The sequence below is a fragment of the Triticum aestivum genome, chromosome 7B, assembly GCF_018294505.1.
Source record: "Triticum aestivum cultivar Chinese Spring chromosome 7B, IWGSC CS RefSeq v2.1, whole genome shotgun sequence".
NCBI lineage: Eukaryota > Viridiplantae > Streptophyta > Magnoliopsida > Poales > Poaceae > Triticum > Triticum aestivum.
In genome coordinates, this window is record NC_057813.1 from 29,866,913 (window position 1) to 29,880,460 (window position 13,548).

A 13,548-nucleotide genomic window follows, 5' to 3' on the forward strand; every position below is an offset into this window, starting at 1 on the left:
TGACTTAAATATTCTCCTCCACGATCTGATCGTAGGAACTTTATCTTTCGGTCACGTTGACTCTCTACCTCATTATGAAATTCCTTGAAATTCCTTGAACGTTTGTTACACCCAAAGCACTCCTACGGTGTCCGGGAGTTACAGGATCTCATGGTCTAAGGAAAAGATACTTGACATTGGAAAAGCTCTAGCAAACGAACTACACAATCTTGTGCTATGCTTAGGATTGGGTCTTGTCCATCACATCATTCTCCTAATGATATGATCCCGTTATCAACGACATCCAATGTCCATAGTCAGGAAACCATGACTATCAGTTGATCAACGAGCTAGTCAACTAGAGGCTTACTAGGGGCATCTTATGGTCTATGTATTCACACATGTATTACGATTTCCGGATAACACAATTATAGCATGAATAACAGACGATTATCATGAACAAGGAAATATAATAATAATCTTTTATTATTGCCTCTAGGGCATACTGTCCAACAGGCAGTGTGGTGGGGCGGGGAGCGGGGTTTGGCCGGGGCCACAAACGGCAAAGGCAGGCTGCTCTGCCGTTGGTCGCTGGCTCTTCAGCGAAGATTTCGAACAGTGTCAGCCGGGAGGCACAAGACGGCCATCAAGCCATCCGGCGTAGATCGGACAGTACCAAAATAAAATAAAATCGTGTGACCCTAATTTAGTCTTCAGTCAACAGACGTGTGACCACTCTCGTACCTTGCTATTGATCTCTTAGTGTATTTCTTCAGATCAAAGAGATACGTCATTCTTAACATTATGCATTGTCTACATCTTCAGACACACCGTCTTCCGACTCACCGCAGCTGCTCCAACAAGGGAAGCATACACCAGAAGGGAGCTATAGTCCCCACTCAACAGTTCCCTGCATCGAATGCGCGTGCCCGACATGGACAACCACAACAACAGTAGGGCCATCGACAAGTCAGCACATGATGCTCACTCCTATGGATGGCAGCCAGATAGGTTGTACCCTCATCTTACTTTTGTGCAACATTTATGGCTTTGTTATTCATCTAAGCATGGAGAATAGATCATCACATTTCACTTTATATTCATGCTAATCTCTTACGGGTCTTGTTTAGGAGTTAACGTTGTTCCATATTTCAGCTAAGATACTTGTTCTTTAGGTAATGTTGTTCCATAGTTATCATCCATCAGCCAATGCTATCCCACAGGCTAGTGATTATAGTATTATACCACTTCTAGTATTACCTATGTTGTTCTTTAATACTTTTGTGTGCCATCTAGTTAATCTCAAGTACAAACGATACATAATCTGTAGCTTTCATCTGTGTTCTCCCTTTAGTTTATGAGACCTGTTGCTGCTAGTTAACCCCAGTCCTACTATTTATGTCGTCTCCTACAGGCACTCATTACATAAATCTAACTACTAGTTGTCATCCATGCATGTCAGATATAATTGCACACACTGATATATCCACAAGAACCTCACGAAGCAATGTAAAGGCCAATAAACTTGATGTCAATGATACCCAATATGATGGAACATGTAAAGGCAGTTCTTCAGAAGACTTGTAGAAAGATGATGAATCTTCTTCACCCCACAAGGTCCTTGCTCTAACTTGGCCTGTGATATGGGTACAACATGCATATAATGTCCTGGAGTGTATCTACTCTATTGCAATGCCATGTGCTTAGCATGTTGATCATGCATGTAAATATTCATGCCTCCCTATTTTTCAGTACCTATTCCATTCATGATAACATGTTTCCAAATTCAAGTAGTGTCATGCTACTCTATCGCAATGCCATCTGCTTAATTTGGACATCATGCTTCTGAATATCTTATGCATTGTTATTCATCAATATGTACTTCATCTGTCTACCATACCATGTTTTTTTACATTGAAGTGTTGTTCTAGTGCTCTGTTGCAATGCCATCTTAGTTTCCCAATCATACAGGTGTATGTTGCCTTAGTTATTTCTGTATGTATTCTGCTAGCTTACAGTTTTACATTCAACTAGTGTTTTTTTGATGTGTTGTCCTGTCGTATCCCTAGATCTTACACCATACTCCCTCCGTCCGGATTACATATTGCCGAAATGGATAAAAAAGGATGTATCTAGAACTGAAATACGCCTAGACCCATCCATTTTTTCCGGATGGAGGGAATACATGTCAATATGTCATGCATTTCTATTCTTCAGTACCTATTCCATCTCTCTGATGTTGCATGTTTTATAATTAAAGCACCATTCTTCTATACAAGGCATGCAAGGGGAAGACGACTATGTTAGAATCTGAAGGGTAACAAACAAGGCCTTTGCAAAAGATCCAAACGCCAGGAGATAATAAACCAACTCCAGTTTTTATCGATACTGCTCCAGCACAGAGAAACCCAACTCCTACTGATAATAACCAGATTCCAGTGGCCAAAGAACTAGTCCGCTCCAGTCCAGGAAAAATATGTCAACTCCATTCTAAGAAGCGTGTGTGTATCCTTGTATCATGAAATTTTATAGCATGCTAATCATATTTTCTACATGTTTCTTACCCATCTCTCTTTTAGAAAATAAGCTTAACAGATAGAAGAATTTCTGCAATGGTATCGTTTATGAGGAAAGATTCTTGCAGGAGTTCTCTGTGCTCCAATGTATATGTAAGTACCTGTTGTATATCACTATATTTTTACATCAACATGTATTTTGTTAATCGGCGTGAATCCAACCTTTATCTGATCTAAATTTAGTTGTAGCAAAATGTATGATTAAAGGCCACAATGTTGATTTTTGTAAGGAAAACTGCCTGGTAGTTTTGCATCCTGAGCTGCATGAGTGTACTATCTCATATCAGTGGGTTTGAATACTTTGGTTCTGTAGTAGGTTTTTCAGTGTTTTTTACTGTGTTGTCCTGTCATATCCCTAGCTCTTTCATCATACTCCCTTCGTCCGGATTACATGTCGCATCAATGGATAAAACTGGATGTATCTAGCACTGAAATACGCCTAGACCCATCCATTTATTTCCGGATGAAGGGAATACATGTCAATATGTCATGCCTTTCTATTGTTCAGTATCTATTCCATCTCTATTGTAGCATGTTTTATAACTGAATCACCATTCTTCTATATAAGGCATGCAAGGGGAAGACGGTTATGTTAGAATCTGAAGGTTTACAAACCAGGTCTTTGCAAAAGATCCAAACGCCAGGAGATAATAAACCAACTCCATTTTTCATAGATACTACTCCAGCACGGAGAAAACCAACTCCCACTGATAATAAGCAGATTCCAGTGGCCAAAGAACTAGTCCACTCCAGTCCAGCAAAAGAATGTCAACTCCATTCTAAGAAGCATGTGTGTATCCTCGCATCATGAAATTTTATAGCATTCTGATCATATTTTCTACATGTTTATTACCCTTCTCTCTTTTAGAAAATAAGGTTAAATGATAGAAGACTTCCTCCATTGGGATCGTATTCGAGGAAAATATCTTGCGGGAATTCTCTGTGCTCCAATGCTGATGTAAGTACCTGTTGTATATCACTATATTTTTACATCAGCATGTATTTTGGTAATCGGCGTGAATCTAACCTTTATCTGATCTAAAATTAGTTGTAGCAAAATGTTAAAGGCGCCAATGTTGATTTTTGTAAGGAAAACTGCCTGATAGTTTTGCATACTGAGCTGCACGAATGTACTATCTCATATCACGCACATTACTGAATTGTAGTGCTTCTCTGGTTGCCCATTCATTCATTGTGTCAATGTTGCTTTCGTATTACCTTACCTGGCTGATGATAGCCGTGCCATATTGTGTTAATTTGGTGTAGGCTAGTTGTCCAAATGTTTGTTGTGTCAATGTTGCTTTCCTATTATCTGAGTTGGCCAATGATAGCAATGCTAGTGTGTTAATTTTTTGTAGGCTGCTGAAGATAAGAAGACAAACTCTGAAAACAGCAAGGCAACCCCATTGTTTCTTTCCAGTAAATCTAGGCCAGGGAATATGGAAATAACTCATGATTAATGTGTTTGGTTCCCATCCTAATTTATGTTATGATGCAGTGGTCGAGACACTCTCCACTATCAATAATACAAGCCTGCCAAAATCGCCATCTGAATCTATTTAGTATCCTCTGTCTCGAATGCAACAGAATATATGTATGTTTGTGAACAAATTAATGGCTGAAGCAATGATGGAAATGGTGGATGAATCAGAGGTGCAGAGTCATGCGACACAACAACTGATCAATGTTTTCAGAGATAGTGTAGCAAAGCAGCGAGAACTTACCCACATGCTTATGGGTGTGATCTGTGCTTTGGTTGCATATTGTGACGTTTTAGATGGTTAGGTTCTGCTCATTTATTTGCACTAGCATCAATCTTTGATTACCCACTGGATGTAATTTCCTGTAATATATGCTGGATGTGCAACATTATTCCCTGTATGCCGTACCTTTGCTTGATCGGTTTGGGTACTGTGCATAATTGCTCGTTGTAATGGGCTCAAATTACCTAATTTGGCCTAAAGACATGTACGAACTTTAGTGGTCCCATTAAGTTAATGGGCCATTATTAGGCCGGAAGTTAATGGTCGGACCTCTTACCTCCCGGGTCGTTAACAGGCCGACATCGAAGCGGGCAATAGGTGGGCCCAATTTATTTCACGGGCCGCTAACAGGCAGTTACTAAGTTTGGGATACATATGGCCCAACTATACTGTAGGCCTTTAGTAGGCCGAAAGAGACAGCGGGCTTGTACTGGACCATGAAGAGCATGGGCCGCTAAGAGGCCGAAAGTCAGGTCGTATTGTAAATGGCCCAACTGTGTTGTGGGCCTTTAACAGGCCGAAAGAGAAACCGTGCTGGTATTGGACCATGAAGGGCATGGGCCGTTAAAAGGCCAAAACTAAGGTCCGACTACAAATGGCCCAACTCATTTATGGTCCGTTAACAGGCCGATAGGCACACAGGGCCGGGAATTGGCCGAACACTTAAATGGGTCGCTAAAAGGCCAAAACTCAGGTCCGACTACAAATGGCCCAACTGATTTATGGGCCGTCAACAGGCTGAAAGTGACACCGGGCTGGAAATTTGCCCAACACTTAAATGGGCCGCTAAAAGGCCGAAACTCAGGTTTGACTACAAATGGCCCATCAGATTTATTGGTCGTTAACAGACTGAAAGACACACCGGGCCGGAAATTAGCCCAACATTTAAATGGGTCGCTAAAAGGCCGAAAGATGTACAACCTAAAAATTGGCTCATCCATTGAATGGGTCGTTAACAGTCTGAAATCTCATCGGGCTGATATTGAGCCCAAATATATAGCGGGCTGTTAACGGGCTCAAACTGACGATGGGCTGCAATGGTGTCAAATCTTTAACGGGCCATTGACGGGCCGAATTGGCACATCTCGTATGGGCCGTGGGCTTAAATGGACTTGACACAAGTAGGCCTTATATAGGCCGGCCTGCTAATTTTTACTGGGCCGGCCTTTTTCACCAAAATGGGCCACTGTTGGGCCGTGCCACGTGTCGACCTATTGTAGACGTCTCATGTCCAATGAGTGGATGACATCTGTCCCAACGGTGAGGCAACACGTGTTTCCTTCGGCCATTGATGATTTTACACGTGGAAAATCCCCATTGGTCCGGGCTGTTAACGAGTTATCGGATCCAAAACCGGACCCGATAGCTTAACCGCATTCCGTTACGGTGGGTGCCACGTGTCGGTCACCCTTGACGAAAGCACTTCTGTGACGTGCGATTTATCGTCTGATGATAATTTTGGTAATGTCATGGAACACTTCTACAATAGCACAAGTATGACTATCTTGATTCTGTCATAAAATCGTCATGGATGTACATGCATGACAAAAAACGCGACCTACTGTGACAAACACGTATCATCACGGAAGTGTATTTTTTTGTAGTGTATGACACTAGTAGAAAAACACCTAATAGTCCCGGTTCGTAAGGGCCTTTAGTCCCGGTTCATGAACTGGGACTAATGGGTCGTTACTAATACCTCCACCCATTAGTCCTGGTTCAAACACGAACCGGGACCAATGTGCCTCCACGTGGCCCTGTGCGCCGAGCCCAGTCAGGGGGCCTTTGGTCCCGGTTGGTGGCACCAACCGGGACCAAAAGGCATCCACGCGTCAGCATTCCAGTGGCTGGGGTTTTTGTTTTTTTTAAAGGAGGGGGGGTTGGGGGTTTTGGGGGGTTAATTTAGGTGTTTCATATATTGTGTTAGCTAGCTAATTAATAGAGAGAAGTGTCCTCTCTTATGTCCGTGCTTGGTCGATGCTACGTACTATACACATAAGTGATCGAGAGAACCATTGAGTACAGAAGTTCGTCATGCATACCGAGAGAAGTGATCGATCGACCTCTCCTTCTCTGAGAGATTGGTCGAACAACAAGTTTTCGTATCATGTATCCGACGCTACTGGCTACATACATGTACAATATGTATAAGATCTCTTAATTACAATCCCCTAGCAATTGAAATCAATTTCCACATGGTATTCTCCGGCTTTATTGATGACGTGGTCAAGAAAGAATCCCGCCAATTCCTCTTGAATTGCTTTCATGCGATCTGGTTCTAGGAGTTCATTCGGCATCTGCCACGTCTAATTTGAAGAAGGGGGTTAATTAATACATATATATGAATGAAAATCAACAGAAATGATGGTGTAATAAAATGAAATTGTGAATATTATTGCTTACGCACTTCATATTGTCTTTTAGAGTAGCCCAGCTTGTTTTTCAAAGTCGCGTTGTGGATGAATTCGCACACGTAGTATCCACAGAAATCATTCCCTTGTTCCTGCCACAAGCACTTTACGAGAAATAGAGGTCAATCAAACTGATAATGAAGCATTATAAATGGCATTGATGAAAGTATAGCTATAGAATCAACGGGAGATGCGCGCAACTAACTAGCCAGTAGTACTTACTTTCGGGTATGTATATCGCAGCTCCTTCGGCAGTCCCGGAGCTTCTGCGGTGAACTGTTTCCAAACCCCGCAAGACAAAGAAAATAATTATTATTACTTGAGATATCAGGAAATGAACAAAAAGTTGTCGATATGGTGCGATAATGATCGATTGAACTTACTTGTTGAGCAATTTAGTCATGTCCGCATAGGTTTCGGGATCTTTCCGTCTCGAGTCTAAGACGGTTACTAGTCCCCGCTCAAGCTTAATCTCCAGAAGAACATAGTGGTACCTGCGCACGCATGCATAACTCATCAATTACATTACTATAACCTCGCTCGAGTAATAAGGGAAACCGAATATGCACACGACAGTAACACTCACTTGCCGTTGTAAGGAAAGAGTATGGTATCTTTGTTTTGATTTTTCATCAACGATCGTAGCAAGTTGTCCTCGGCCTCTTTGACCTCCTTCTTAACCAGAAATTCATCTATGATATTTGTGTTAATGAACCCAATATCATAAATTTCTTGTTTTTTGCACTCGACGATCTTCAATCTGCATATATATTGAGGATAATTAATTATAAATACATGAAATGAAAGAGCCGAGCTATATATAGAGACTTAATGACAGAAATAGTACTTACAGACAGTAGCAAAATACCATTAGTTTATCGAGGGCCTTTTGATTGAAGAACGCGAAGAACTCATCAAATGGAACAGTCAACAGATCAGTTGCAACGAGGTCGTGCTCCTTTTTAATATTCAGATACAAAGCATTCGTCCCCCTAGACTCTCTGCGGGTTTTCATGTACCAATTATGGAATCTTCACATCATTGTTGTCAGAGATTTTTCATCTTTGACGAGAGGCTTCCCGTACTCATATCTGTGTTTGTCCACCTCCAAGAAATCAGGAAGTTGATCGTCAGGCAGGTAATCTGCAAGATTGCCATAACCGGCCACCGTCCCTGAAGCATTAGACACATTGAGCGCGGGGCACGATTGTTGTGCTTGTTCGCCGAGCTGGGAAATTTTTTCCCCTTTGCTCATTCTTTTAACCTTTTATCACTGACAGTACTTCCTGATCGCTGGGCTTTAAGATATGTATGTTCAGTAATGCGCTGATAGTTGGTTATCGACAGAGACTTTGGTGGTTTCCTCAGGGCATCGATAGTGTGCTTTTATTTCACCGGATCTACCTTCTCCTCCGGAGGTGGATGCCTCTTTTCTTTCACCCCTTCAAAGAACTCCTTCATGTGGGTCCGCACAATCGTATCGTTTTCCTCCTCGGTCCTCTCGTACGGTAACTTCTCTAGAGGCTTGAGAGGTGGACTATATCTGTATTGCCTCCCGCCTCTGGTTGTGCTGCTAGACGCCGGAGCAGACGGAGCGGCTGCGGCGTCTGTCTTCTTTCGTGCTTGCTTACGAGGCGGAGGAGAAGGAGTGCGACGCGCCGGAGCGGCCGGGGCGGCGACGGGTCTCTTCCGCCCTTGCTGGCGAGGCGGAGAAGGAGGAGGCTGCTGGCTTCTCGGGAGCGCCGGTGCAGGCGGAGTGCCGCCACGCGTCGGAGAAGGAGGCGGAGTTCCACCACGCGTGCCCTGATCGTCACTCACCGGAGGAGGAGGCGGTGGAGGAGGCGGAGTGCCCTGACTCGCCGGAGGAGGAGGAGGAGGCGGAGGCGTCCAGTTCGGAAGGTTGATGAGCTCCTTCCGCCATAGGCATGGAGTCTTCAGAGCAGAACCCAGCCTAGTCTCCCCTTCACCGGTAGGGTGGTCAAGAAGGAGGTCCTCAAATCCCTCTGTAATTTCATCCACCATCACCTTAGCATATCCTTCTAGAATCGGCCAGCAGTGATAAGTTGCTCCGGATCCAGTAGGATAAACAGAGCCATTAGCCGCCTTGACCTTCAAATTCATCCATCGCGCCATAATGTGGCAATGTTGAGACTCCGTGATAGCATCCACGGATAGCTGGTAGGGGCCGTCAAGACATGCTCTGGCTGAAGCAGCTCGGTGGAAGCCACGCTGCTTCTCCGCTGAGATGGCGGGGTAGCTTCGGGGGAAGCTTCGGCAGGTCATTTGCTGCGATCTGTTGCGTCTCGTTCCTCTTCTTGTTCCTCTAGCCCCATTACCCTTTCGTGCAGCACCTGCAGTTGGCCCAGCTCTAGTTTCTTCCTCCTCTCGTGGGTTTTGTAACCCCCTGCGTCCGGAAAACCAACCTTCCACAGAATGGAGCCTGGCGTGCCTCGTGTCCGTCCAGGGTGCTCAGGATTCCCGAGGGCCATTGTGAGCTCGTCCTTCTCCCTGTCTGGAACGAACGTCCCTTGATGCGCTGCATTGATATAGTGTCGGAGGTTCTTGAGGGGTATTTGCAGTTGCTCGTCCGTCCAACGGCACTCCCCTGATACAGGGTCCAAGGTTCCGCCAGCCCCGAAGAACCAAGTCCGGCAACGGTCTGGCCATCTCATTGTCTCTGGTTCAACCCCTTTTTCAAGCAGATCATTCTCCTCATCGGACCACTTAGGCTGGGCTTTGAGGTAGCCACCTGACCCCGTGCGATGGTGAAGCTTCTTCTTCGCAGCATTTTGCTTGTTCGTCGCTGACATCTTCTTACTCTTTTCCGATGTCTTGTGGGCCACAAATGCAGGCCAGTGATCTTTGAGCTTCTCATATTTGCCGATGAATTTTGGTGTCTTTTTTTTGTCGACAAAATGGTTCAACTCTTTCCTCCACCTCCTGAAATGGGTTGCCATCTTCTTAAGAGCACAAGACTTGATTAATTGCTCTTTAACTGGCTTCTCCGGATCCTCCTCTGGCGGTAGGGTGAAATTTGCCTTCAGCTGAGTCCAAAGATCTTTCTGCATATCATTGACATAAGACACCTCAGGGTCGTCCTTAGGCTTATACCATTGCTGGATGTTGATCGGGATCTTGTCCCTAACAAGAACCCCGCACTGAGCAGAAAATGCGTTCTTTGTCTGGATGGGTTCAATCGGTTCGCCGTCGGGCGCGATTTCTATGATCTCAAACCTTTCATCCGAGCTCAACTTTTTCTTCGGGCCTCGTCTCCTTACCGAAGTTGTGCTCGATCCGGAGGGCTAGAAATTAAAAGGAAGAAAGACGAGAGTAATAAATATGTGTACATATACCAAAACAATGGATGCATCAATTAACTAGTCAGCACGGGCTTAACTAATATATATATACCTGGCCGGACTCGGTTCGGTCACTGGATCAGTCAGCACGGTCTCCTTCTTGTACATCCATTGTGTCACCAGAGCCATCATGAACATAGCCCTCTTCTTGTACCGACATTAATGGGCCGAAGCCATCATGAACATAGCCCTCTTCTTCACCCAGTCCTTCCAGCTGACCATCGGTGTCGTTGAGATATGATGCAACTTCATCACTTCCTTGTGCGATTATGTGCCCCAACATCGCTTCTGTTTCTTCGTCTCGGGAGTGCTCCATAGTTTCTGCAAATATTTACAACATGTCAATTATTATTCAAACATGGTATAGATGGATATATATATATATATATATATATATATATATATATATATATATATATATATTAGTGGCAAACGTAGAACTAGCTAGCTAATCACAATAAGGAATCATGTTAGTGGCCTCGACGCTGCTTCTCTAGGGTTTGGGATCGCCTCGACACAACGCTTCAAGGGTTTGGGGTGGCCTCGATGACAATGCTCTTTTAACTTGGTAAATTTGGGTGGCCTCGAGAGTTTTTGTCGAGCGAGAGGGCCGAGGGGGGTGCTGCCGTTGTATAGGTTATCATGATCGAGAGAGGGTATATATATCGACCGCCCCTCATGTCAAAGTTATCTCGAGGGGCGGCGAGGGCGAAGGCGAGCAGCCTGACGGCGACAGACCCGATAAAACATAAGAAAATGAAGAAGAAATAAAAAGAGGAGAAGAAGAAAGGAATAGAGGAGAAGATCGAAGAAAAAAAAGAAGAAAAAAAAGAGGAGAAGAAGAAAGGAATAGAGGAGAGAAGAAGAAAAAAATAGAATTTTTCTATTTTTTTCTTCTTCTCCTCTATTCCTTTCTTCTTCTCCTCTTCCTTTTCTTATTTTTTGTTCTTCTTATTTACTTCTCCTCCATTCCTTTCTTTCTTCTTCTTCTCCCTCGAGAAAGGAAAATAATTAAGGAAAAGAAAGAAAAGAGGAAGAAGGAAGAAGGAAGAAGAAGAAGAAAGGAATAGAGGACAAGAAGAAAAAATATATTTTTTTTCTATTTTTTCTTCTTCTCCTCTATTCCTTTCTTCTTCTCCTCTTCTTTTTCTTATTTTTTCTTCTTCTTATTTATTTCTCCTCTTCTTTTCCTCCTCTTCTTCTTTCTTTCCTCTTCTTATTTTCTTCTTTCCTATCCTTCTTTTTCTAAAATTGTAACTTTTGCATATATAAAACTTTTCTAAAATTGTAACTTTCTATATATGAACAAAAAACTTTCTATGAACAAAAAACCATTTTTAACATATATATTTAGCAAATTCTAGCCACATACATCACATACACATATACATTATAGCCACATACACATATATATACATCACATATGAACAAAAAAATAAACTAATAAAAATAAAAAAACATATAGCAACATATGAACAAAAACATATAGCCACATACATACACATACATTATATATATATATATATGGAAAAAAATTAAACTAATAAAAAAACAGAGTCGGCCGGGCAGAGAGGCATGGCGGCAGCGGTGGCGCCGGCGGGGCAGGGCAGGGGTGCAGGAGCGAGGCAAGGCAGGGGCGCGAGGCAGGTGCTCACAGGGGGGTTGCGGGGCACGGCAGGCGGCATCGGGGCGCGGGGAGCGGCGCCGGCGTTGGGGCAGATGGCGTCGAGGGCGGCGGCGATGGTGAGGTGGAAGAGCCTGACAGCGTCGGAGGCGGCGGCGATGACGAGGTGGAGCAGCCTGACGGCGTCGGAGGCGGCGGCGACGGCGACGAGGCAGAGCAGCGGGCATCGGGCGCAGAAGAAAGGGATGAATTTTGGAGAAACTGCTAAGTGCTAGTTATATATGAAGAGAATTGGTCCCGGTTCGTGAAACCAACCGGGACTAATGCCCCCTTTAGTCCCGGTTGGTGCCACCAACCGGGACCAAAGGCCTCTTTTCAGCAGCCCAAAGGGCGGGAAGCGGCGGCCTTTGGTCCCGGTTGGTGGCACCAACCGGGAATAATGCTCCCCCCTTTAGTCCCGATTGGTGCCACCAACCAGGACCAAAGGACCCTGTGCTACCCGCGTTGGGGCCAAAGTTTAGTCCCACCTTGCTAGTTGAGAGGGGCGCGCAGTGGTTTATAAGCCCCACTGTTGCACCCCTCTCGAGCTCCTCTCCACCGTAGGCTTGCGGGCCTATTTGCTACTGCTTTGCCTGATGGGCCTTCTGGGCCTACTGCGGGCCTGAATCCTGGCCCATGGTAGGGTTTCTAGTCGTATTCAGGCCGTGGGGGCCCAGTAGGAGGCATTTTTTGTTTTTTTCTTGCTTTATTTATTTTATTTTGTTTCTATTTACAACAAAATACTTATTGTTGCTATTTTTAATTATTTTCCAGATTTTTGTTTTGTTTTCTGCATTATTTATTTTCTTTTGTTTTTTGCTTTATTTTTTAATTCTTTTTGCTTTTAGTTTTAGAAAAATTATAAACTTTCTGTTAGTGCCATTAGTTTTCAAATTTAAAAACACTTTTTTTGTTTTTTTGTTTTCTTTCTTGCATTATTTATTTTATTTTGTTTGTACTTACAACAAAATACTTATTGTTGCTATTTTTAATTGTTTTTTGTTTTGTTTTCTGCATTATTTATTTTCTTTTGTTTTTTGCTTTATTTTTTTAATTCTTTTTGCTTTTAGTTTTAGAAAAATTATAAACTTTCTGTTAGTGCCATTTGTTTTCAAATTTGAAAACACTTTTTTTGTTTTTTGTTTTCTTTCTTGCTTTATTTATTTTATTTTGTTTCTACTTACAACAAAATACTTATTGTTGCTATTTTTAATTATTATGAGGGCCGAACCATAAGACATTAAATCATTTCAAATGAACTATGAAAAAGTTGAAAGTTGGCATGGTATCATAAATTCACCCACATAGCATGTGCATGTACAAAACGGACAATGGTATCATACTCTTCTGTTACAAAGTTGGCATGGTATCATCATAATAGTTGCGGGAGAAAGTCTTCACTTTTTCTTCGCTTGTGTCATTTGCTTATTGCGCCGTAACCATGGATAATCTTCGTCACTTATCAGGATGCTGGGGTCAGCCTTGACTTTGAAGGGAGGAATTTCATGAAACTTTTCATAATCTTCAGACATGTCTGTCTTGTCCTCCACTCCCACGATGTCCCTTTTTCCTGAAAGAACTATGTGGCGCTTTGGCTCATCGTATGATGTATTCGCTTCCTTATATTTTCTTTTTCTCGGTCTGGTAGACATGTCCTTCACATAGATAACCTGTGCCACATCATTGGCTAGGACGAACGGTTCGTCAGTGTACCCAAGATTTTTCAGATCCACTGTTGTCATTCCGTACTGTGGGTCTACCTGTACCCCGCCTCCTGACAGATTGACCTATTTGCAC